This window comes from Erinaceus europaeus, chromosome 9 (genome assembly GCF_950295315.1).
Source record: "Erinaceus europaeus chromosome 9, mEriEur2.1, whole genome shotgun sequence".
Taxonomy (NCBI): Eukaryota; Metazoa; Chordata; class Mammalia; order Eulipotyphla; family Erinaceidae; genus Erinaceus; species Erinaceus europaeus.
This window is the reverse complement of record NC_080170.1, coordinates 66,479,912-66,502,183: the sequence shown is the minus strand read 5'-3', so window position 1 is coordinate 66,502,183 and position 22,272 is coordinate 66,479,912. Positions and strand designations below refer to the sequence as shown.

At 40.3% G+C, this 22,272-nt stretch overlaps 2 long non-coding RNA genes across 2 annotated transcripts in view; both read left to right on the top strand.

Moving 5' to 3' along the window:
- LOC132540421 (uncharacterized) overlaps positions 1-22,272 on the top strand; it is a 216,491-nt gene that overhangs the window by 3,195 nt on the left and 191,024 nt on the right. The window lies entirely within an intron of this gene.
- LOC132540420 (uncharacterized) lies at positions 1,494-12,334 on the top strand. The gene is made up of 4 exons (XR_009551613.1): positions 1,494-1,701; positions 4,057-4,107; positions 10,763-10,829; positions 11,795-12,334. It is a non-coding gene; the product is annotated as an uncharacterized LOC132540420 (long non-coding RNA).

Below are 22,272 nucleotides of genomic sequence, written 5' to 3'. Positions count from 1 at the left end.
ATCTCATTATTGTCTTTATTTGCATTTCTCTGACAATCCATGACTTGGAGCATTTTTTCCATTTCTGTTGGCCTTTTGGATCTCTTCTTTGGTGACTATTCTGTTCATATCCTTTCCTCATTTTTTGGATGGGGTCATTTATTTGTTTTTGTTGTTGTTACTGACTTTGGTGAGCTCTTTATATATATTGGTTATTAGCCTTTTGTCTAATGTAAAGCATATAAAGATATCCCATTCTGTAAGCATTCTGTTTGGGCAGAGGTTCTTTTGCTGTGCAAAAGCTTTTCAATTTGATGCAGTGCCATTGGTTTATTTTTGTTTCAGTCTTCCTTGCAACTGGATTTGTATCATTGAATATGCCTATAAAATATAGTTTGATTCTGGGAGTGTGTTTCTTCCGTTTTTTTTTTTTTCTCAAGATTGTTTTGGCAATTCTAGTTTCTAGATAATTCTGGTTCCAGATAAACATTTGTAGCTTTTGTTCTATTAAAATTTTTTTTTGTTGTTGAGACCTTAATTGGGATTGTATTAAATTTTTATATTGCTCTGGAATATTCATTTTGAATATGTTAATTCTTCCAATCCATGAACATGCCTTTGTATCTTTTTCTGTTTCCTTGAATAGTGACTTATAGTTGTCAGTAAATAAGTCTTTTATTTCTTTTGTTAGGTTTATTCCTAGATATTTTGTTTTTGCTGCTATAATGAATGCGAGTGATTTCTGGATTTCTTCTTTTGACTTAGTGTTGGCGTAAAGGAATGCCACTGACTTTTATATGTTAATTTTGTAGCCTGATGCCTTACTATACTGCCTGATAATTTCCAGGAGCTTAGCAGGACACTGTTTTCAGGAAATATAAATTGCATATAAGTCAGGTCATTTTGACTGTAGCTGTTGTCACTGTCTAGTATAAAACTAGTGACTCGGGAGGATGGTTTGAGTTGCCTAAGTGTACATTTTTCTTTTATCAATTATTACTTGGCTCTCCTAAAAAATGTTAGTTCCTTACTTTGGTTATGAGATTGGAAAAGTTGGCATGAATGAATTGGCCCTCTACTGTGTATAGGGTTGTTTTACTGACCTTTGAGTGTCACTGAGTCTTAGATGATCAAGATTACATTTGATGTTGAGACAACTTGTCTCAGAATTTATTTGAGCAATGTGAAAATATAGAAGGCAAGTCAATGGTGTAAGGTTCATCTTCTCATATCCCATTTCTGAATCTTTTTTTCTTTGCCTTTCTCTCCCACTGTGAGCTTTTTGCTTTAAGACTTACCAATATTAGCTTAGTTAAGGATAATTATCTTATTGTTAGGGGTGGAAACAGTCGTCCACTTTGAGATAGAGGAGAGAATTCCAGTTCTATGCAACTCAAAGATGAGCAGTTGAACTTTGAAATTGAAAAAAAAGGACCCTATTTCTGAAGACAGAGGTGCAGCTCTGTCAAGAGGACTCCAAGTTCTGTGCAATTTCCCTTCTAATACAGTGGTCTTTGTATGCTTTCTCCATAGGAAGTTTGTGGTCTATGAAGTATTACGGGAAGATGAGTTTTCTCCGTTAAAGAATGCTGACAGCCAGAATGGGAAAGACAACCCCACCACCGCAAGGCATGCCTTGCTCTCCCTCCACCACTGCTGGGTCCTCAATGCAGGGGGCCACTTCATAGATGAAAATGGCTCTCGTCTTCCTGCCATCCCCCGGTGAGTGGCCACATTTTCTTTGTGTAAGATCTTCCTTGGATTTTTTTCTCTTGGACTTTTTACTTTCCTCCCCACCCCCTGATGTAATCCTTGATATATTTTTTATTTTCGTGTTTTAAAGGTTTATTCTTTTAAAAAATATTTTATTAGCTTTATTTATTTATTGGATAGAGACAGTCAGAAATTGAGAGTGATAGGGGTGATAGAGAGAGAGAGACAGAAAGACACCTGCAACACTGCTTCACCACACACAGAGCTTTCCCCCTGCAGGTGGAGACCAGGGGCTCAAACCTGGGTCCTTGCACATTGAAACGTGCGCTCAACTACATGCACCACCACCTGGCCCCTAAAGATTTATTCTTTATTAACTTGAGAAGGAAGGAGAGAAAACACCTAGAGTATCACTCTGGCATATGAAATGCCAGGGATTGAACTTGAGACCTCATGCTTGAGAGTTCAACATTTTATTACACTGCTTCCCACGCTGTAGTGCATTTTCTAAAGCTTAGGATTAATGTATATTTCCTAGTGTGAAATGATATATTCTCTCAAATGGTAGTTGTGCTTCCTCTTTGAGAAGATTGCTTCTAGATCTGGATTTTGGATGTCCCTCCACCATGTTGGTGAAATGACTCCCCCTGAATAACATCAGAAGGCCATTCTTTTGGGGTGCCTCTTGGTACTGCTTGTCACTACTAGGCAACCAGGAGGTCCCTGTGTTGTAAACAGCTGCATCCTGGGGACTTGCTGCACATGAACCCCCGACACCCCACCACACACAGGCTACCACAATCCTCACTGACACAGGTTGTGAAGGAGGTGCCAGAAAGGCAAGTGAGTGCTACCTGCTTTCACTGACATTTCAGAAATGTCAGTTTTCAGAATTGCAGAACAAGAAAGTGCTTGGATGTGAGGACGATCTGGCTGTGACATCTGTCACCCCATTGATTGCCAGGGTTGATTTGGCTGATCTGACTCATTAGTTGGGTGTCCCCGCTACGTACTTGGTTGAAGAAGACAGCCTTCCCCGAATACAGACTGACTTGTCTTTGGTTGAGGGTATACGAGTAGCTGTGCTCCCCTGCTAGAACCTCCAAAACAGGAAAGTGCTTGTAGCTATTCAAATCTGAGAGAAAGCACTTATTTTATTTTTTTAAATTTGTTTTTAATTCTTTTAAAAAAATTTTAAAAAATATTTATTTTCCCTTTTGCTGCCCTTGTTGTGGTTACTGATGTCGTTGTTGTTGGATAGGACAGAGAGAAATGGAGAGAGGAGGGGAAGACAGAGAAGGGGAGAGAAAGATAGACACCTGCAGACCTGCTTCACCTGCAGGTGGGGAGCCGGGGGCTCGAACTGGGATCCTTACGCTGGTCCTTGTGCTTTGCGCCATGTGCGCTTAACCCGCTGTGCCACTGCCCGACTCCCGAAAGCACTTATTTTTAATAGCTAACAGCAGCACTAATTATCTTGCTTTTATTATTCCTCCAGTCTCAATGACCCTGTTTTTATTTTTGAGAAAGCACTTTTTTAAAAAAAAAAAATGCAAAGCTTCAGAATTTTATTAGTCTCCCATATATACAAATATATATCTTCTATACACATAGACCCATGATATTCACTCATATCATTATGTTAAAGACTTCGAATTATAGTTATAACATTATTTAAAAGAGACCTTTTTCTACTAATTTCCATATTTGAGTCATCTATGAATCAGGAGAAAGCACTTTTAAGCTAAATCCTGTTTTATGGTTAAACAAACAAACAAACAAACAAATGCCCTACTAGCACCTAGCATTCACTCTTCCTAGTTACTTGATATTTCTGTTTTTCCAGCACAAAGTGGACAACTGTTTCCACTCCAGCTACAAAATACTTCTTCTTAACTAAGAAAGATATTGAAAAGATCATAGTTACTGACATGAGAGAGAGAAAGGGAAAAAACAAACAAATAAAAAACCCACCTTATGCCATTTAATTTATATTCTCAATGGGTAAATGTCAGCTGCATGACAGACGCACTGAAGTATTGATGAGTGCTGGCACACTGCATGGGAACTTAGCATGCGTTGGTACCCTGGCTTTATGAAGAAGAGCCATGGGAATCTGTCTTAAGAGCCCCTGCACCCCTGTAGGCTCTGTCTGGTGAGTAGTTGCTTTATGATGTGTCATTGTTTCATACTTATTCAATGGTCATTGAATTATTTGCCCCTCAGAACACCTTTGCTGGGTTTGTAGTTTCCCATCTGTGCATGTGTTCACTTATGTTTTGCATACTTCATATATATTTTGCCGTTCCACTTCACTGTTTGATTTGTTCCCATTCCCATTAATGCTTCTTTATTCCTACATAGCCGTGCTACAAATGGGAAGTCAGAGACCATCACAGCTGATGTCAATCAAAAGTAAATATGCCCGCCTGTCTGCTGTGCATGGTGGTGGGGCTGTGCTTCCCTCCTACTAACTGGCCTGGTAGTCTAGTGCTCTGCCTTTGGTTGATGGGGGATGGTGAAGAACTGGGGGTGACCTGCTTCCTTGGTGGCAGGTCTCTGAACGACACTAACTCAAGAGTCATGGTGCATGGTGGAAATGGGGAGCATGCTTACTAAAGAGTCTGCTATGGGTGTGTGAGCCTTCAGAGACATCTTGACTGGGGAGAGGTGAGATCCAGACCAGGGGACAACCAGGAGGAAACATTTGGGTCACAACATTCCCTTTTCAGTGTAAGCATATGCAGGTGAAAATAACTTTATGAAACTATTACCGAACCATATATATACTCTGAGGGTAAATGACAACTGCTCCCTGACTTACTTGATGGTTGTTAATGTGGATAGAATGGTTCTTGTGATTTATTCTCATACTAATAGTTCTCATCTTTGGCATCATGGCATAATTTAATTATTCTCTTTCTAAAGAAAATAACTTTTCCCCCCCTTTTTTGGGAGTAGAATCAAGTCCTCAAACATGCAAAGTTTCACTATTCCTGGGATGACATTTCATTCTTACTGTGTGTAGAGAGAGAGAGAGAGATATCACAGTATCCTTAGTACTGTGTACATGGCATGGTATGCACCCTATCCAGTGAGCTATCTTCTGACTCCATCCTTTGTTCTTAACGATAGATAATTTTTAGCTAGAGGTAGTATTTAGGCATCAACAGAGTGTGAAAAACCCCTGATCTTTCTAGCTCCAGCCATAGCTTGATAATTCCTGTGACATTTGAAAAGGTGTTGGGTTAAGTTTGAATTTTAAGGCTTTGAAATAATTTGGAGAGTGTGTACAGAGGCTCTGGAAATGAGGGTTGTCTAAGAATGAAGTAGCAGTGGGTTCTACCAACCGGGCCTAGATTCAAGTCCTTTATGTGTCACATTCCTGGGATGTGCCCATAAACACAGGGCTGGGTAGTTTTGTTTGTTTTTTTCTTTTTCAGAAATTGAGGGTAGAATACTATGACCTCAATATTTCTTTTAATTTATTTATAAAAAGGAAACGCTGACAAAACCATAGGATAAGAGGGTTACAACTCCATACAGTTCCCACCACCAGAACTCTGTATCCCAACCCCTCCCTTGATAGCTTTCCTATTTTTTATCCTTTTGGGAGTATGGACCCAAGGTCATTGTGGGATGCAGAAGGTGGAGGGTCTAGCTTCTGTAATTGCTTCCCTACTGAACGTGGGTGTTGACAGGTCAATCCATACTCCCAGCCTGTCTCTCTCTTTCCCTAGTGGGGCGGGGTTCTGGGGAATCAGAGCTCCAGGACACATTGGTGGGGTTGTCTGTCCAGGAAAGTCTGGTTGGCATCATGCTAGCATCTGGAACCTGGTGACTGAAAGGAGAGTTAACATACAAAGCCAAACAAATTGTTGACCAGTCATGGATGGACCTAAAGGCTGGAATAGTGCAGATGAAGAGTTGGGGGTGGGGGGGAGATGGCTCTGTTTTGTAGATAGCTAGTAGGCATATTTTAGTTATATTACAAAGGGCCTGTGGCTGTACTAGTGGTTTTTTTTTTTTTTTTTTTTTTTTTTTCCCCTGGAGCCTGAAATCTGATTTGTAGGTGGATCCTAATTATTGTCTGGGGAGATGATGTCATGGCTGGCAGAAGGACCAGAAAGCTGGATCAGGGAAGATAGTGGCTCCCAAATATGGGGAAGTTGTATTAATATTGTTGACTGTAAACCCCATCTATTTGATGTGATTTGGGTCTCATATTCAGCTTAGGAGCCTATGTGACCTCTGCATCCCTGTAGATCTGTGGTGGTGGTGGTGGTGGGGTGTTGGTTCTTCATTGCAGCTTCACCTCTTTGGGATGACTTTTTTCAGGTACAGAAACCAAGAGACAGACAGACAAATGGACTGACTGATTGACAGACATATAGCAATGTAGTGTAGGTTGGGTTCAGACATAGGTCATGCATATGACAAAGCAACACATTATCCAAGTGAGTTTTATTTATTTATTTTTTTACCAGCTTAGCTGGCTGGTTTTGTGACTACTGTCTTCCTGTCTATGAACTGGGTGTGACTCCTTTCTATTTTCTTTTCCATCAATCTTTTAATATATGGAGGCAAACTGCTATATAATAAGTTCTTACCCTCTGTTTCCTTTTTTTTGAGCCCCATATCTTAACCTAAAAGACAAGATAGTTTCTATACAACTAACAACTCCAACTGTCCTTCAATTAAAATACAAAAGATTCTAAATTTCAGTTTTGTTCAGGTTCTCTTATTTAGTGTTCTCCTCTCCCATTTACTACATTTGAACTATTTGTAAAATATTTAAATTGAAGGGGTCATGCAGTAGAGCAGCGGGTTAAGCGCGCATGGCACAAAGCACCAAGGACTGGTGTAAGGACCCTGGTTCCAGCACCTGGCTCCCCACCTGCAGGGGGTTGCTTCACAAGTGGTGAAACAGATCTGCAGGTGTCTTTCTCTCCCTCTCTCTGTCTTCCCTTCCTCTCTCAATTTTTCTCTGTTCTATCCAACAACAATGACATCAGTAATAACAATAATAACCATAACAATGATAAAACAACCAGGACAACAAAAGGGGAAAAATAGCCTGTAGGAGCAGTGGATTTGTGGTGCAAGTACCGAGCCCCAGCAATAACCCTGGAGGCAAAAAAAAAAATTAAACTGAATCAATGTTTGACCCAAAGGAGATCAGGGACTCAGAAATAGTTCCAGCAGATAATGCTTAGCACTGATGGTTGCCTTTGGAAAGTTGACAAGATCACTTAGAAGTGAGGTGAAAGGACAGTGTTTTATATCAATGACAAAAGAAACAGTTTGGAGATACTTAGGTTGCAAAGATACTGAATTTTAACAAAATAACAGTATTTTTCTTTTTCAGCTCCCAAGAAACAGCTTGGCTAGAGAATTTGGGGAGTAGTTCTGTTCTGGACCTTATCTGTTATCTCCAGAGATGGGAGTGTGTGCCATTCTTCCTCTACCTGGGTTTCCAAATTTGATATAAAGTTGACTTAGTTTCTTGGGGATGTTTGTATAGTACCAGTGGGGAACTTATGTTCAGGTCAGGTATGTGTTCTTGGGTTCAAAACCACCTTTGTGGGAGGCGGAGCTACGAGCAGCAGATCGCTTTCTCTCCTCTCCTCTCCCGGATCAACTAGGAATACCAAAGGAGACCACCCGGACCGAAACAAGACAGGACTAGAATGACCACAGAAACCCAGTAAATCACCCGTGAGTACAAACACGCGTGGCTGGTGACAGAGAGGAGAGAGGGGCCTAAGGAGAGATTAAGTGACTGCTAACAGTTCGACAGTTTGTCAGTGGAGACACCACCTCCAGTCTGCTCCACCAACAAGGGGACAGCTGAAGGGAGGAAAGGACTCCCCAGAGACTCACCAAGTACAACTCTGAGTCTCCATTGCTACTACCCTCAGAATCTGGAGCAGCAACAGGGAGGGACACCAGGGCACAGAGATCTAACCGGGAAACTCAGGAGAAGACCTATACCTCGGTGGCATAGCTGAAGGGCTGTGAAAGTCTCTTTGCATAACCACTGGATTATCTCTGCCACACCCTGCTTTATCTCTTGGTCAGGAGTCATTGATTAAGCCAAGAAGCCTATTGATAGTTTAAAAGCCCTCAGGCTACCATAGCCTACAGGGGGAAAAAAAAAAGGCTTTTACACCACTGAACTCCAACTCAGGGATTGAAAAACCTCTTAACTTATATAAAATGGTTAAAACAACAAGAAAAAATAATGGAGACTCGAACCAGGACAAGAGTCCAGCTAAAAGTCCTCCAGAGGGCGAAGCACAAAACAACGAGTTCAACATCCAAACATTAGCTAAGGAAATAATAACAGGAGTGAGTAAAGAATTTGAAAAAATTGTAATCAGAACTGCAGGAACAACAAATGAGAATATGGAAGAAAATTCTAATTATCTCATGGTTATTAGAGAGCTGAAAGCTGAAATTGCTGAGCTAAGAAGGCAACTAGCTGAACAAGCTAAAACAGTATCAGAGCAGGGCACCAAAATAGATGAACTCCAGAAAGCAGTAGAGGGCAGAGAGAATAGAATCAATGAGGCTGAAGACAGAATTAGCAAGATTGAGGATGAATTAGAGACAACTAAAAAAGAAGTAAGAGATCTCAAAAAGAGATTAAGAGATGCTGAAAACAACAACAGAGTCCTATGGGATGACTTCAAAAGAAACAATATACGCATTATTGGCTTACCAGAGGAAGAAAGAGAAGGAGAGGAAGAAAGCGTTCTCCAGGCCATAATAGCTGAAAAAAAACCACCTTTGTGGCTTTTTTTTGTGTGTGGAGCTAAAGTCTTGCATATGTATGACTTTACTGCTCCTGGGCCAACTTTTTTTTATTCAGATAGAGGAAGAAGCCCCAGAGTACGTGAGTTTCCCCTGGTACATGGCACTCTGATGTGGTACCAGAACTCAGATAAGGGCTGGCACACATGGCAAAGCATCGTGTTCTATCTCTCTCACCTGCAAACCACCTTGTTAAGCTCTCTCAGGTTCAGGATGTGGCTATACCTTACCAAGGTTTTTCCATTGGGTTCAAAGGACTCTGAGCTGCCCTAGAGGGTTTAAATCAGATCTCTTGAGTTTGGCCGGTAGGATTCTGACATGTATCTGGGGGAATGGGTGCTCGCTTAATCTTTTAACTTGTTTCTTCTTTTTCTTAGCCTGTCACCTGTCCATTCTCTAAGTTAACTTATTTACTAAACCAACACATTTTTGTGGGCCTTCTCAGAGACCTGCAGGTGCCTCAGTGACTTTCCAAGTGGGAGGTTCTGTATGCACTCACAGTAGAACTGAGTAACATCCTCAGGCAGGGTGTGTGTGTGTCAAATGCATGGTGCTTGGAGCAGTGGTTGGCCAGTATCTAATAAATTGATTTTTTTTCTTTTCTTTTTGAATGGATGAGGATAATGACTGTGACATGCAATGTTCAAGGTAAAGATGAAGCATTTTGGAGCATGTATGACTGGGGTGACTGAAGGGCCATGACTGAGGATGACTTGGGACAGTCTAGTGTGGTTGCCAGGGGAAGTGGAGAGAAGTTGGAAGATGCAGAGCTTGGGGTCTGGCTAAATGGTGCCATTTAGAGATGAGCTGACTGAACTCAGGGCCCTCTCAAACTGTTGATTCCTCTGCAGCATCACTCCAGGGAGCAGCTGTGCTTAGAGTTGGCAGCGGACTAGACTTTTTGTGTCCTGAATCCTACTGGTAAATTATCAAAATGGAGTAAAATCTAGTGGTCTGGTGATTTCAGCCACATTAAACATTCTTTCTTGGCTTGTGTGATAGAACATGCAGACAGTTTGGGAATCCAAGTGGCTATAGCCATTAGAACACACCCTAGAGATAGCAAGTGGTGACCTGGGCCTCATCTTGCTTGTATTCTTTCTGCCATTAGTCTTCTTTTTCTCTTTTAAAATCAGTTTATTGAAGAAATGTTGATTTACGTGATGGTTGCCATGGTACCTTTGTTCTTTAAACAGGGGCTTGGTGAAAGGAAAAGAGTAACCCTTAGAAGTCTTTATGAGGGGGCTGGGTGATGGCACAGTGGGTTAAGTGCACATGGTGTGAAGTGCAGACTGGTGTAAGGATCTCAGTTCGAGCCCCTGGCTCCCCACCTACAGGGGGGTCGCTTCACAGGCGGTGAAGCAGGTCTGCAAGTGTCTATCTTTCTCTCCCCCTCTGTCTTCCCTTCTTCTCTTGATTTGTCTCTATCCTATCCAACAACAATGACAGCAGCAACAACAACAACGATAAATAGCAAGAGGAAAAAATAAGAGAAAAAATAGCCTCCAGGAGCAGTGGATTTGTAGTGTAGGCACCGAGTCCCAGTATAACCCTAGAGGTAAAAAAAAAAAAAAAAAAAAAAAAAAAAAAAAAAAAGTCTTTATGAAGCAGTTCAATGAATGGGGGGAGTGGGTTTTGAGAAAATCATGTGTTAGAAAAAAATTAAATAGCTGTCTGGGACATTTGTGTCCAGTAGGCGTCTATACCCATAATATCCAGTGTGGTTACTCCACTGTGCTCCTGAGCTCTTGAAATGCGACTCTCATAAATGAGGAACTTAATTTTCAATTCAAGTTCTAGTTGATTTAATTTAAAGGCAGTACATCCAGCTAGTGGCTGCTGGATGGTGCAGTGAAGCTCTAGGGACTTTATCAGTGTGAGAACCTAACTCACAAGAAGATTGAAGGAAACAGGAAGAGTTCTGGTTACCTAGCACTGGATCTGGAGCATTGCACATGCCCAATAAGCAGTCCTTTGTAAAGCTTGGAAAGACTGAAGAGTGAGGTGTACACAAGGTGCTTGCGGAGGTGCTGGTCACTTTTCAGCACCTGCTCCATTTGTTTCCTGCACAGTAATAATTTCATGGTAACTGAATTCTTAGGAAAGAAAGTGATCATCAAGAGAGGCTCTGTTCAATTTGATTCACTCAGACTTTGTTTACTCCAAGTTTTTCAGAGGAAAACGGTGGTCTGTTCTCTCACTCTGGCAAATAATGTGGGCAGCTAGGTCTCTAACTTGTTTACTTTTTCCTTAGTTTGAAGGATGCCAATGATGTGCCAATCCAATGTGAAATCTCTCCTCTCATCTCTTATGCAGGAGAAGTAAGTTTACATGGCTTTCTCCCTATTTTATAAGTAAAGACCTGATACCACCTTGGGTTTGAGTAGAGTTGTCCTTAGAGAAGGGGCAGTTTTGTCCTGTCCTAAGGAGCTCATTCTGAGAGCAGGCAAGAAGTTGTATTGGTTCTGAGGCCTTTGGAATTCTGGTTTCGACTTGTCATCTATCTCTTAAGTGTGTACTTACATTTAGTTCACTTCGCATACATATTGAAGCTTGATGGACTTAAAATAATCAGTCTTGTTTTTATAGATCAATCATTTGACTTTTTTAAAAAAAAAAACTGGGGGGATTGATGGTTTATAGTATAGTTGTTGGTAGTCTCGCTCTTTTTAACATAACTTTTTCTCTCAGTGGCTCCATTTTCAGTATACTTAGTTTTTTCATTTTTTTAAAAAAAATATTTTATTTATTTATTAATGATAAAGATAGGAACACAGAGAGAAAGAACCAGACATCACTCTGGTACATGTGCTGCTAGGGATTGAACTTGGGACCTCATGCTTGAGAGTCAGTGCATTATCCACTATACCATCTCCTGGAGCACAGTTCTTTTACTTTTAAGCATTAGAGATTTAGGGTTTTTGACTATTTAATAGGTAACATTTTGTTCCTGGTGATCCCCATCAGACTGCTTAGTTCAAACTTTGGAGACAGTCACAGTGATTAGAAAATTAACTCTATTGTGTGATGATTGTAAAGCAAACAACTACCATCTTATTAACTCTAATAACAGTGTTGTAATTAGAGTCATTTTTCCCTATTTAGTTGACTGACTTATTTATCTATTAATAAGCCAGTAATTCCAGTTTAAAAAGTATGCTAAGTATATTTGTGTTGCCTTTTAAATTCTGCAATCATGCTTTGAATCATTGTTAGAGTTGTTAACCCATAAATGCTTTATGCCTACCTGCTTTCTAATTGTGTTTCTTTTTAACCCATTTTTCAGGGGATAGAAAGTTATGTGGCAGATAAAGAATTCCATGCACCATTAATAATTGATGAGAATGGAATCCATGAGTTGGTGAAGAATGGTTTATGAACACATCCCACATACCTACAATGAAATAGCTTTTATTTTTGATAACCTGACTGTGAAATGACCCATCCTGGAGTACTCGTTTGAATTTCCATAAGATTTCATTTTGCTTGTTGAACTCTTGCAACTATTACATATCCCTCAGACCCAGTTGACTAAATTTCACAAAACATTTTTATGATTCTCAAATCATTGAAGGTTTTATTTATATTTTTCAACTGTATAATTGTTTTTCCACGCTAAGGCAAGCATTGACTGACCAGACAGTTGCCTTCTGCATAACTCTCATCATGGTGTTCAATATCTCTTTACCTGGAACTGGAAGCATGTTTTTGAGGTTGTACATATATTCATTGTTTTTATGGTACTAAAAGTTTGTTTTATTTTATCAGAAATGAAACTTTTTAAAGAAAATAATTGGACAGTAAAATAAACTTTTCTTCTGGTCTCTAGAGTGTCATTTGTACCTTGAGGAAGTTTCCATTGAGGAATTATAAAACCTTGGGGAGATTTTTGACACACATGCCTAGTTTTATGAAAGTTCGCTTTATATCCTTTCACTTTTAGCAAAGAACTGGTATTAGTTATTCCTGTTTTCACCAAAGAGATTGAAGAGGAGTTTAACTTTTATGCCAGAAGGTGAAAAGAGACACTGCTTGCTTTGCAGCAGTTACTCTAGGCAGTGACCCCCAAATAGTGACAGTGACTCCACCAGCTTTACACAGGCTGTGTATGTGTCACAGCTTTCCTGCTTTTCCTGTAGGTGAGTGCTTTTAGGTTTTACATGTTACATGGGTTGATTTGGTAGATTACTTTTTGAATCAGGTTCTGCACAAATTCTTCCATATACATGAAGAATTGCTCCTTTGTTTTGTCATTTTGACTTTGAAAAGGCCTTGTTGGGGTGACATGTTTCTGGAAGCAGGGAAAACTAATGCAGAGTAAAGGAATTGATACTTTGGGAGATGGCAGAGGCATATACTTAAAAAAAAAAAAAAAGGATGTATTTTATATGGGAAACAGAGTCTCACATGAGAAAGGAGAGAAGCTAGAGCATCATTCTGGTATTTGTGATGCTGGGGAATAAACTGGTAGCCTGTGCTCTAGCAGCTGCACTGTTACCCTGCCTGTGGCAGAGAGCCTTCAATGAATAACTGACTTTGGACCTTATCTCGTCACTTTATTGTAGCAGTTCTCAGCCAGCAGTGAACCTGCTGCTGCAAGCCTCCCCCCCCCCCCCCACACACACACACAACAAAGAGCATTTGGTAGTGTTTATAGATGTTTTTGGTTGTCACAACTGGGACAATGGAATGGTTAATGCTGACATCTGATAAATAGACCAAAAGTGCTTCTTCTTCTAGCCTTTGCCCTTCTTCCGTAGCCAGTCAACAGCAAAGCTGTCAGGAGCTGCTTGTTGCTGGCTTTGAAAGTGACTGGGATCCATGTGGATTCAGTCGGCTAGGAAGGATCATCAGTTTCCCCAATGAATGGGTACTCATGGGATGCACCACGAGAAGGTCGATCCAATGCAACCCAAAAGTGCTGCTAATGAGTATCCTAAAGTAGACAGGATGCCCCCACCCCCAACATAAAATGATCCTGGTGCAAGATACCAATGCTGTAAATGTTAAGAAACTTTGCTACGAGTTACAGGTTTATTTTTCCCAAATACCTGGTGAAATTTCTAAGTTCAAAAGAATATGGTTTATTCATTGCCCCGAAGCAAGTTAGAGAGTACCATTCTAGCCCCCCATCTTCAACTTCGGTTAAACAGTTAAAAAGAAGATGGTCTGGGAGGTGGCGCAGTAGATAAAGCATTGGACTCTCAAGAATGAGGTCTGGAGTTCGATCCCTGGCTGCACATGCACCAGAGTGATGTCTGGTTCATTTTCTCTTCCTATCCCTCATTGATAAATAAATAAAAAATATTAAAAATAAAAAAAAATGGTTCAGGGATTTGGGCGGTAGTGCAGTGGGTTAAGCGCATGTGGTGCAAAGTGCACGAACCAGCAGGAGGATCCTGGTTTGAGTCCCTGGCTCTCCACCTGCAGGGGGACTGCTTCACAAGTGGTGGTGGTTCTGCAGGTATCTTGTCTTTTTTGTCTTTCCCTATCTCCCCCTCTTCTCTCAATTTCTTTCTCCCCCCCCCAAAAAAAAAAGGGAAAAAATGGCCGCCAAGAGCAGTGGATTTGTAGTGCTGGCACCGAGCTTCAAAGATAACCCTGGAGACAAAATAATAACCATAATAAGAGAGACCACACACACACACACCAAGATGGAATTTGAAATACTTTCTTACTAACTAGTCCCAAGCACCTTTCCAGTGTATGCAATACTGGAGACCTAACCTGGGGAGTTAGGCATCCAAGTTTTGCTGAACCACTTCCAAGGCCACTTTTTAAATATATCTAAATACTGACCAAGATGCATGAAAATTCCTATCTTTGGTTAATGAACTAATCAGTGGCTCATCTTATTTGGAAATGAAAAATCTTGAAACTATATCCACAGATGAGATTGATAAATTTTGCTTTTGTTGTCACAGATGAAAAGTAGGTGTTTTATTCTTTGGTAGTGAAAGTTTAAGGATTAGGTTTATTTGAAATATGTATGGTATTTCTGTTGAACACTTTCTGTGTGTGCTATGGCATAAATAGTGTCTCACATATCCTGGTTTTTGGTGTGGTGTTTTTTTTTTTTTTTTCAGTAACAGACTAATTTTGCTTTTGTTACTTTAGCCACCGTCTTTCATGAAGATTTGTGAGGTAGAAGTTCTTCATCAGACCAGGATGCAGATAAATTGTGAGGCTAGAACTGCAGAGGCTTTAGCTACTGAATGGTATGCTTCATTTCCTCATTTCTGAACCTATGATTATTTCATCTCTGCCTTTACAATCTTAACAATGCTAGGGCTGGGGACAGGTAGGATAGAGCTGTGAGGATGATATTGGAGAAGGACAACGGCTAGAAGCATTCAGGGTGAGACTCTGGGGACCAGGAATTAATCAGGTGAGAGCTTTTTGTTACTTCAGGAACTCTTGCTAAATAACTCTCCTAACTTAGAAAATACAGAATTGGATGAAAGACTTTATGAAATTGTGAGCTAGAATCATTTGTCGGCCGGTGTGGTAGACTTTATGTGAGAGCTATTAGTCATTTTGAGTTGGGTGGAAACCACTATTGCTTAGTAAGTGTTAATAGTGTTACTGAATGCCACTGATGAACATTCTAAGCTCAGTGCATGTTATTTTATTTATTTAATTATTTGTGTTTGTCAGCTTCTCTGTTGCCTCTTGAAATAGATTCAGTTTTGATCTAACAAGATATTAGCGAATTCCATTTTCAACTTCTAGCTTTTATTTCTAGTAGTTTGGGTTGTTACTAGTAATAAGTGATTTCTGACCCAGCTCTGTGGGTGAAAGAGCTGAGGAACAATCACAAGGAATCCAGAAGATGACTAGAGCATTAATTATTTAATTGCTAAAATGCTGAGATGTGCTTTGGCAGTTTGCAATGTTCTTTAAGCCCTAGTTTAGGAAAAGTGGGGGAAAGATGAGTGAATGAATGAGTAAATAAACCATGAATAGCTTGAACACCTGTGAACAGATAATCAGGACTGAGTGTACATCCTATGAACAGACCATTGGAGGGGGGGAAGAGGGAGGGAACGAGAACACACAACAGGATATGGTGCTTGCAAGGCTTGCATGGTTCAAGAGTTAAAATTCCTGGGGTGGGTGGGTGGGCGGGAGAATACAGGTCCAAAAAGGATGACAGAGCACCTAGTGGGGGTTGTATTGTTATAGAAAACTGAGAAATGTTATGCATATACAAACTATTATATCTACTGTTAAATGTAAAACATTAATTCCCCAATAAAGAAATTTTAAAAAAAGTTAAAATTCACCACCAAACACAATAGAAAGGTAGCTTATTTCTAACTTCAGAAAGCAAATTCAAAAGTTAGCTTATTTTGAAGTGACAGAATCTTAACTAAGAACCTAGTCATTTTGAGCAGAGAACTTATACATTCTTAAATTAGGGTCAGGATTATATTACATTTAACAACAACAGCAACAAAAGTACCTTCATAACACTAACATGTAATATGAAAGTTCTTCAGCAATCAGAATTATGGTTTGCCCATAGTAAACTCTCAAGTTATTGAACTGACTTGTTGTGTTTAAATACCTTCAAGTATGTATTGTGATGCAGAAATTACTAAAGGGAGATTGTTATTCTGGAAGAAGCAGTGACTTTAACTGTATCAAGTTGTCAGGTAATAGGCAAGATACAGGGTAATTAGGAAATCTATAACTTTTCTAGGTGTACTTGGTACATTAGCACTCCCTGAAAACTTGTTAGAAATTCTAGTTCCTCTTCCGAAGACAGGGCTACAGAGCAGCAGCAGCTGTGTTTCTCTCCTCTACTCTCCCAGGTCAATTAGGAATACCAAAAGAAATAATATACAAATTATTGGCTTACCAGAGGAAGAAAGAGAGGGAAGGGAAGAAAGCATTCTTCAGGACATAATAGCTGAGAACTTCTCTAGTCTAGACAACATCAAAAACATAAAGGTTCAAGAAGCCCAGAGGGTCCCAAACAGAATTAACCCAGACTTAAAGACACTAAGACACATCCTATTTAGAATGGAAAGGAATAAGGATAAAGAAAGGATCCTGAAGGCTGCAAGAGAAAAACAAAGTCACCTACAGAGGAAAACCCATGAAATTAGCAGCAGACTTCTCCACACAAACACTACAGGCCAGAAGAGAATGGCAAGATATCTATTGAGTACTCAATGAGAAAGGCTTTCAGCCAAGACTACTGTATCCTGCTAGACTGTCATTCAGACTAGATGGAGGCATAAAAACCTTCTCAGACATAAGCAACTGTAGAAGGAATCAACTATCAACAATCCTGCCCTGATGTTCTGAAAGGCCTCCTATAAACAGACTACCATAAATATGCCATATATCAGAACACTAAAAATCTACAAGAATGGCTTTAAAATATCTTCAGTCTTTGATATCAAGAAATGTCAGTGGCCTGAATTCACCTACTAAAAGGCAGAGAGTAGGAAGATGGATCAGGAAACATAACCCAACAATATACTGTCTACAGGAAATCCACCTAATTCAACAAGACAAAACAGACTCAAAGTGAAAGGATGGAAAACTATCATACAAGCCAATGGCCCACATAAAAGAGCAGGAATAGCTGTTCTCATATCTGACATGAAAGACTTTTTTCTTTTGTTTAATTTATTTTTTTTGTATTTTTTAAAATTTATTCCCTTTTGTTGCCCTTGTTGACTTTTGTTTAATTTATTTGTTGGACAGAGACACTCAGAAATTGAGAGGGAAGGGGGCGATAGGGAGAGAGACAGACCTGCAGCACTGCTTCACTACTTGTGAAGCTTTCCCCCCTGCAGGTGGGGACTGGGGCCTTGAACCTGGGTCCTTGTGCACTGTAACGTGTGCTCAACCAGGTGTGCCACCACCTGGACCCTTGACATAATAGACTTTAAGATAAAATTAAAGAAGATAGGGATGGACATTACTTAATGCTTAGAGGATCAATCAATCAAGAGGACTTAACAATTACTAATATCTATGCACCCAATGCGAAGCCATCTAAATACATCAAACATCTACTGAAAGAGCTACAGCAATATATTAACAGCAACACAGTAATAGTAAGGGACTTCAACACCCCACTCTCTCAACTTGACAGATCATCCAGGCAGAAAATTAATAAAGAAATGAGGGAGCTGGAGCTACGAGCAGCAGCAGATCGCTTTCTCTCTCCTCTCCTCTCCTCTCCTCTCCTCTCCTCTCCTCTCCTCTCCTCTCCTCTCCTCTCCTCTCCTCTCCTCTCCTCTCCTCTCCTCTCCCCTCTCCTCCCCTCCCCTCCCCTCCCCTCCCCTCCTCTCCTCTCCTCTCCTCTCCTCTCCTCTCCTCTCCTCTCCTCTCCTCTCCCCTCCTCTCCCGGATCAACTAGGAATACCAAAGGAGACCACCCGGGACCGAAACAAGACAGGACTAGAATGACCACAGGAACCCACTAAATCACCGGTGAGTACAAACATGTGTGTGAGTTTAATAACCAACATATATAAAGAGCTTGCCAGACTCAACAACAAGACAACAAATAACCCCATCAAAAAATGGGGGGAGGACTTGGACAGAATATTCATCACAGAAGAGATCTGAAAGGCCGAGAAACACATAAAAAAATGCTCCAAGTCTCTGATTGTCAGAGAAATGCAAATAAAGACAACAATGAGTTATCAGTTCACTCCTGTGAGAATGTCATACATCAGAAAAGGTAACAGCAGCAAATGCTGGAGAGGGTGTGGGGTCAAAGGAACCCTCCTACACTGCTGGTGGGAATGTCAATAGGTCCAACCTCTGTGGAGAACAGTCTGGAGAACTCTCAGAAGGCTTGAAATGGACCTACCCTATGACCCTGCAATTCCTCTCCTGGGGATATATCCTAAGGAACCCAACACACCCATCCAAAAAGATCTGTGTACACATATGTTCTTGGCAGCACAATTTGTAATAGCCAAAATCTGGAAGCAACCCAGGTGTCCAACAACAGATGAGTGGCTGAGCAAGTTGTGGTATATATACACAATGGAGTACTACTCAGCTGTAAAAAATGGTGACTTCACCGTTTTCAGCCGATCTTGGATGGACCTTGAAATATTCATGTTATGTGAAATAAGTCAGAAACAGAAGGATGAATATGGGATGATCTCACTCTCAGGCAGAAGTTGAAAAACAAGATCAGAAACGAAAACACAAGTAGAACCTGAAATGGAATTGGCATATCGCACCAAAGTAAAAGACTCTGGGGTGGGTGGGTGGAGAGAATACAGGTCCATGAAGGATGATAAATGACATAGTGAGGGTTGTATTGTTAAATGGGAAACTGGGGAATGTTATGCATGTACAAACTATTGTATTTACTGTTGAATGTAAAACATTAATTCCCCAATAAAGAAATACATTTAAAAAAAAAAATACCATTGTAACCAAAACTGAAAAAAAAGAAATTCTTCTTAAAATGCCTATTATTTTAATTGTAATTCACCTCTCTTTTTTATGCTGCAACAACCTTGACTGTCTCCTGAGTAATTTTCATGAGGATTACATAATAAAACATTAATTCACCTTTAAAAAAAAAATGAGGGAGCTAAATGAGGGGATAGATAAACTAGAACTATTGGATATTTTCAGAGTCATTAACCCCAAGAAACTGGAATACACATTGTACTCAAGTCTAAATGGGTCATTCTCATGGATAGACCATATGTTAGGTCACAAAGACAGCACCAGCAAATTGAAGAGCATTGACCCAAGCATCTTCTCAGACCACAGTGAAATTAAACTAACACTTAACAATAAACAAAAGATTATTAAAATGCCAGTTTTCATAGCCTAGGAGGTGGCTCAGTGGATAACATGTTGGAATCTCAGGCTTGAGGTCTTGAAATTGATCTCCAGTATCAAAGGTGCAAGAGTGATGCTCTGGTTCTTTCTCTCTTAATACATAAGTAAATCTTTTTTTTAAAATTATTTTATTTATAAAAAGGAAACACTGACAAAACCATAGGATAAGAGGGGCACAACTCCACACAATTCCCACCACCAGAACTCCGTATCCCATCCCTTCCCCTGATAGCTTTTCTATTCTTTAACCCTCTGGGAGTATGGACCCAGAGTCATTACGGGATGCAGTAGGTGAAAGGTTCTTTTGAGATCATCCCATATGTCTCTGTTGTTGCTTTCAGTGTCTCTCAATCTCTTTTTGAGCTCTTTTACCTCTTTCTTTGTTTTCTCTAGCTCGTCCTCTGTCTGGATAATTTTGTTTTCTGCTTCTGTTAGCCTGCTTTCCCTTCCCTCAGCTTCTTTCTTCAGTTCAGTTATAGTATTAGCTTGTTCTGCTAATTGACCTTTTAGTTCAGCTATTTCAGCGCTCAGTTTTCTAATTACCTCGAGGTAGCTAGTATTTTCCTTGAGGGTCTCATCTGCTGTTTCCCTAATCCTAATAGCCCTTTCCTCCATAGTTGTCTTCATAGTTGTCTGTGATTATGAGATGTATTATTGCTTGCATACTTTTCTTCTTAAAAAAATATTTTTTTATTTCCTTCTGTTGCCCTTATTATTTTATTGTTGTAGTCGTTGTTGGATAAGACAGAGAGAAATGGAGAGAGGAGGGGAAGACAGAGATGGAGAGAGAAAGATAGGCACCTGCAGACCTGATTCACCACTTGTGAAGCTACTCCCCTGCAGGTGGGGAGCCGGGGGGCTCGAATGGGGATCCTTATGCCTGTCCTTGCACTTTGCGCCACCTGCCCTTAACCCACTGTGCCACCGCCCGACTCCCTGCATACTTTTCTTATCTATGGTTACTTCTGACTGATTTGGAGTTTCTTCTGGGCTCCTGTCTTTATTCATTGTGGTAGCAGTTTTATTTGCTCTTTATTTAACCATTTTTTATTGATTCTTTTAATTTTTCTTTTCTGTCATTCTTCAGTTGTTGTGTTTTGAGTACAAGCCATGCTACATTAAATACCTTTATGACAAATGTAGTCACCCAGCCTCAGGAATTACAACAATAGGGCCCAGGTGGTGGTGCACCTGGTTGAGCGCACATGTTACAAAGCGCAAGGATTCAGGTTTGAGCTATGAGTCCTCGCTTACATGGGGAAAGTTTCACAAGTGGTGAAGCAGGGCTTCAGGTGTCTCTCTGTCTCTCACCCTCTCTACCTCCCCCTTCCCTCTCAATTTCTGACTGTGTCTATCCAATAAATAAAGATGATAACATATATTTTAAAAATATTTATTCCCTTTTGCTGCTCTTGTGTTATTGTTGTAGTTATTGTTGTTATTGATGTTGTCATTGTTATATAGGACAGAGAGAAATAGAGAGTGGAGGGGAAGACAGAGGAGGAGAGAAAGATAGACACCTGCAGACCTGCTTCACTGCCTATAAAGCGACTCACCTGCGGGTGGGGAGCCGGGGGCTCAAACTGGGATCATTATAGTGGTCTTTGTGCTTTGTGCCACGTGGGCTTAACCCACTGCACTACCACCCAACTCTCCCAAAATATATATATATTTTAAAAGAATTTATAACAATAGTAACTGAAGCAAGGATTGATGCAGTTCAACCAATACTAGTTAGCCAAATAACACCTCCAGTCCAAGAAAAATAGCAACCAAATACAAAGGAAAAAGAGAAAGGAAAAAAGGGAAAGCAAGAATAGATAATTATGCAAATCTACTGTCCACTGTAAATTCTAGGAATAGTAAGAGGAGAAAGGGAAGTAGAGAAGAGAGACACACACACAGAGAGAGTCCACGCTTGAGTCAGATTTCTTCCCCCAAATAATTCACTAACAAGTATAAGTGAATTCGGAAAGCAAAAGAAGGAGGAAGGAAGAAGACAAGAACAAGAAAAAAAAAGAGTAGTGAAAGGAAAGAGTTTTTTGTTTGTTTTTGAATTAGCTATGAGGAGGGAGAAAGGAGAGTGGAGGGAAGAGGTAGAGAGAAACAAGTTCCTCTCACACTGGATAGGACACTCAGTTACCTAGCAATGGAAAAAACAACAACAGTGAATTTTGGTCAACTTCAAGAAGGAGGGGGAAAAGGGACACACATATATAATAATAGTAATAATAATAATAAAATAGAATAGAGTATACAACCCTAACAGTCAGTCTGCAGCTTGGACTGCTCCGAATTGGCTGCAGGCTGCCTGAGCAAAGACAGCCAATTGTAAGAAGTATCCATAAAAAAACAAAAACCCAAACTCAAACAAAAAATACCTCCAGGTGGTCTTTCCCAGGCATTGGTGAAGCTCTGATTGGTCAGGTATTTTGTGACTCAAATAGAGCTCCATCCACTTAAAAAAAAAAAGAGAAGGAAAACAAAAAGGAAAAGGCTTGGAATGAAACCCCTGATGAGCCAGGAATCTTGGTAAAGAAAATAGCTCAGTGGGAAGTCTGCTAAGAGAGGCTGTCCAGCCCCTGGAGTCTGGTTCTGAGGTGGGGCTGAGGGGTGAGCTTCAGAAATAGTCAAAAGATTTCCTTTCTTTTTCCCCCTAGCCTCCGTTGTTTTCTAACCCAAGGATGGTGTCACTCTTAGGACCCCTTATTCACCCTTCTGCTGATGGCCCAGTATCCTACCCTATTCAGAGAATCCCAGGTCACAAGCTGTTGCTTGTTGGAGCTCACGCCAGCCCTTTTTTAAAAAAGAGATTAAAATAAATAAATAAATATTTACTTACTCCCTTTTGTTGCCCTTGTTGTTTATTGTTGTAGATATTGATGTCGTCGTTGGATAGGACAGAGAGAAATGGAGAGAGGAGGG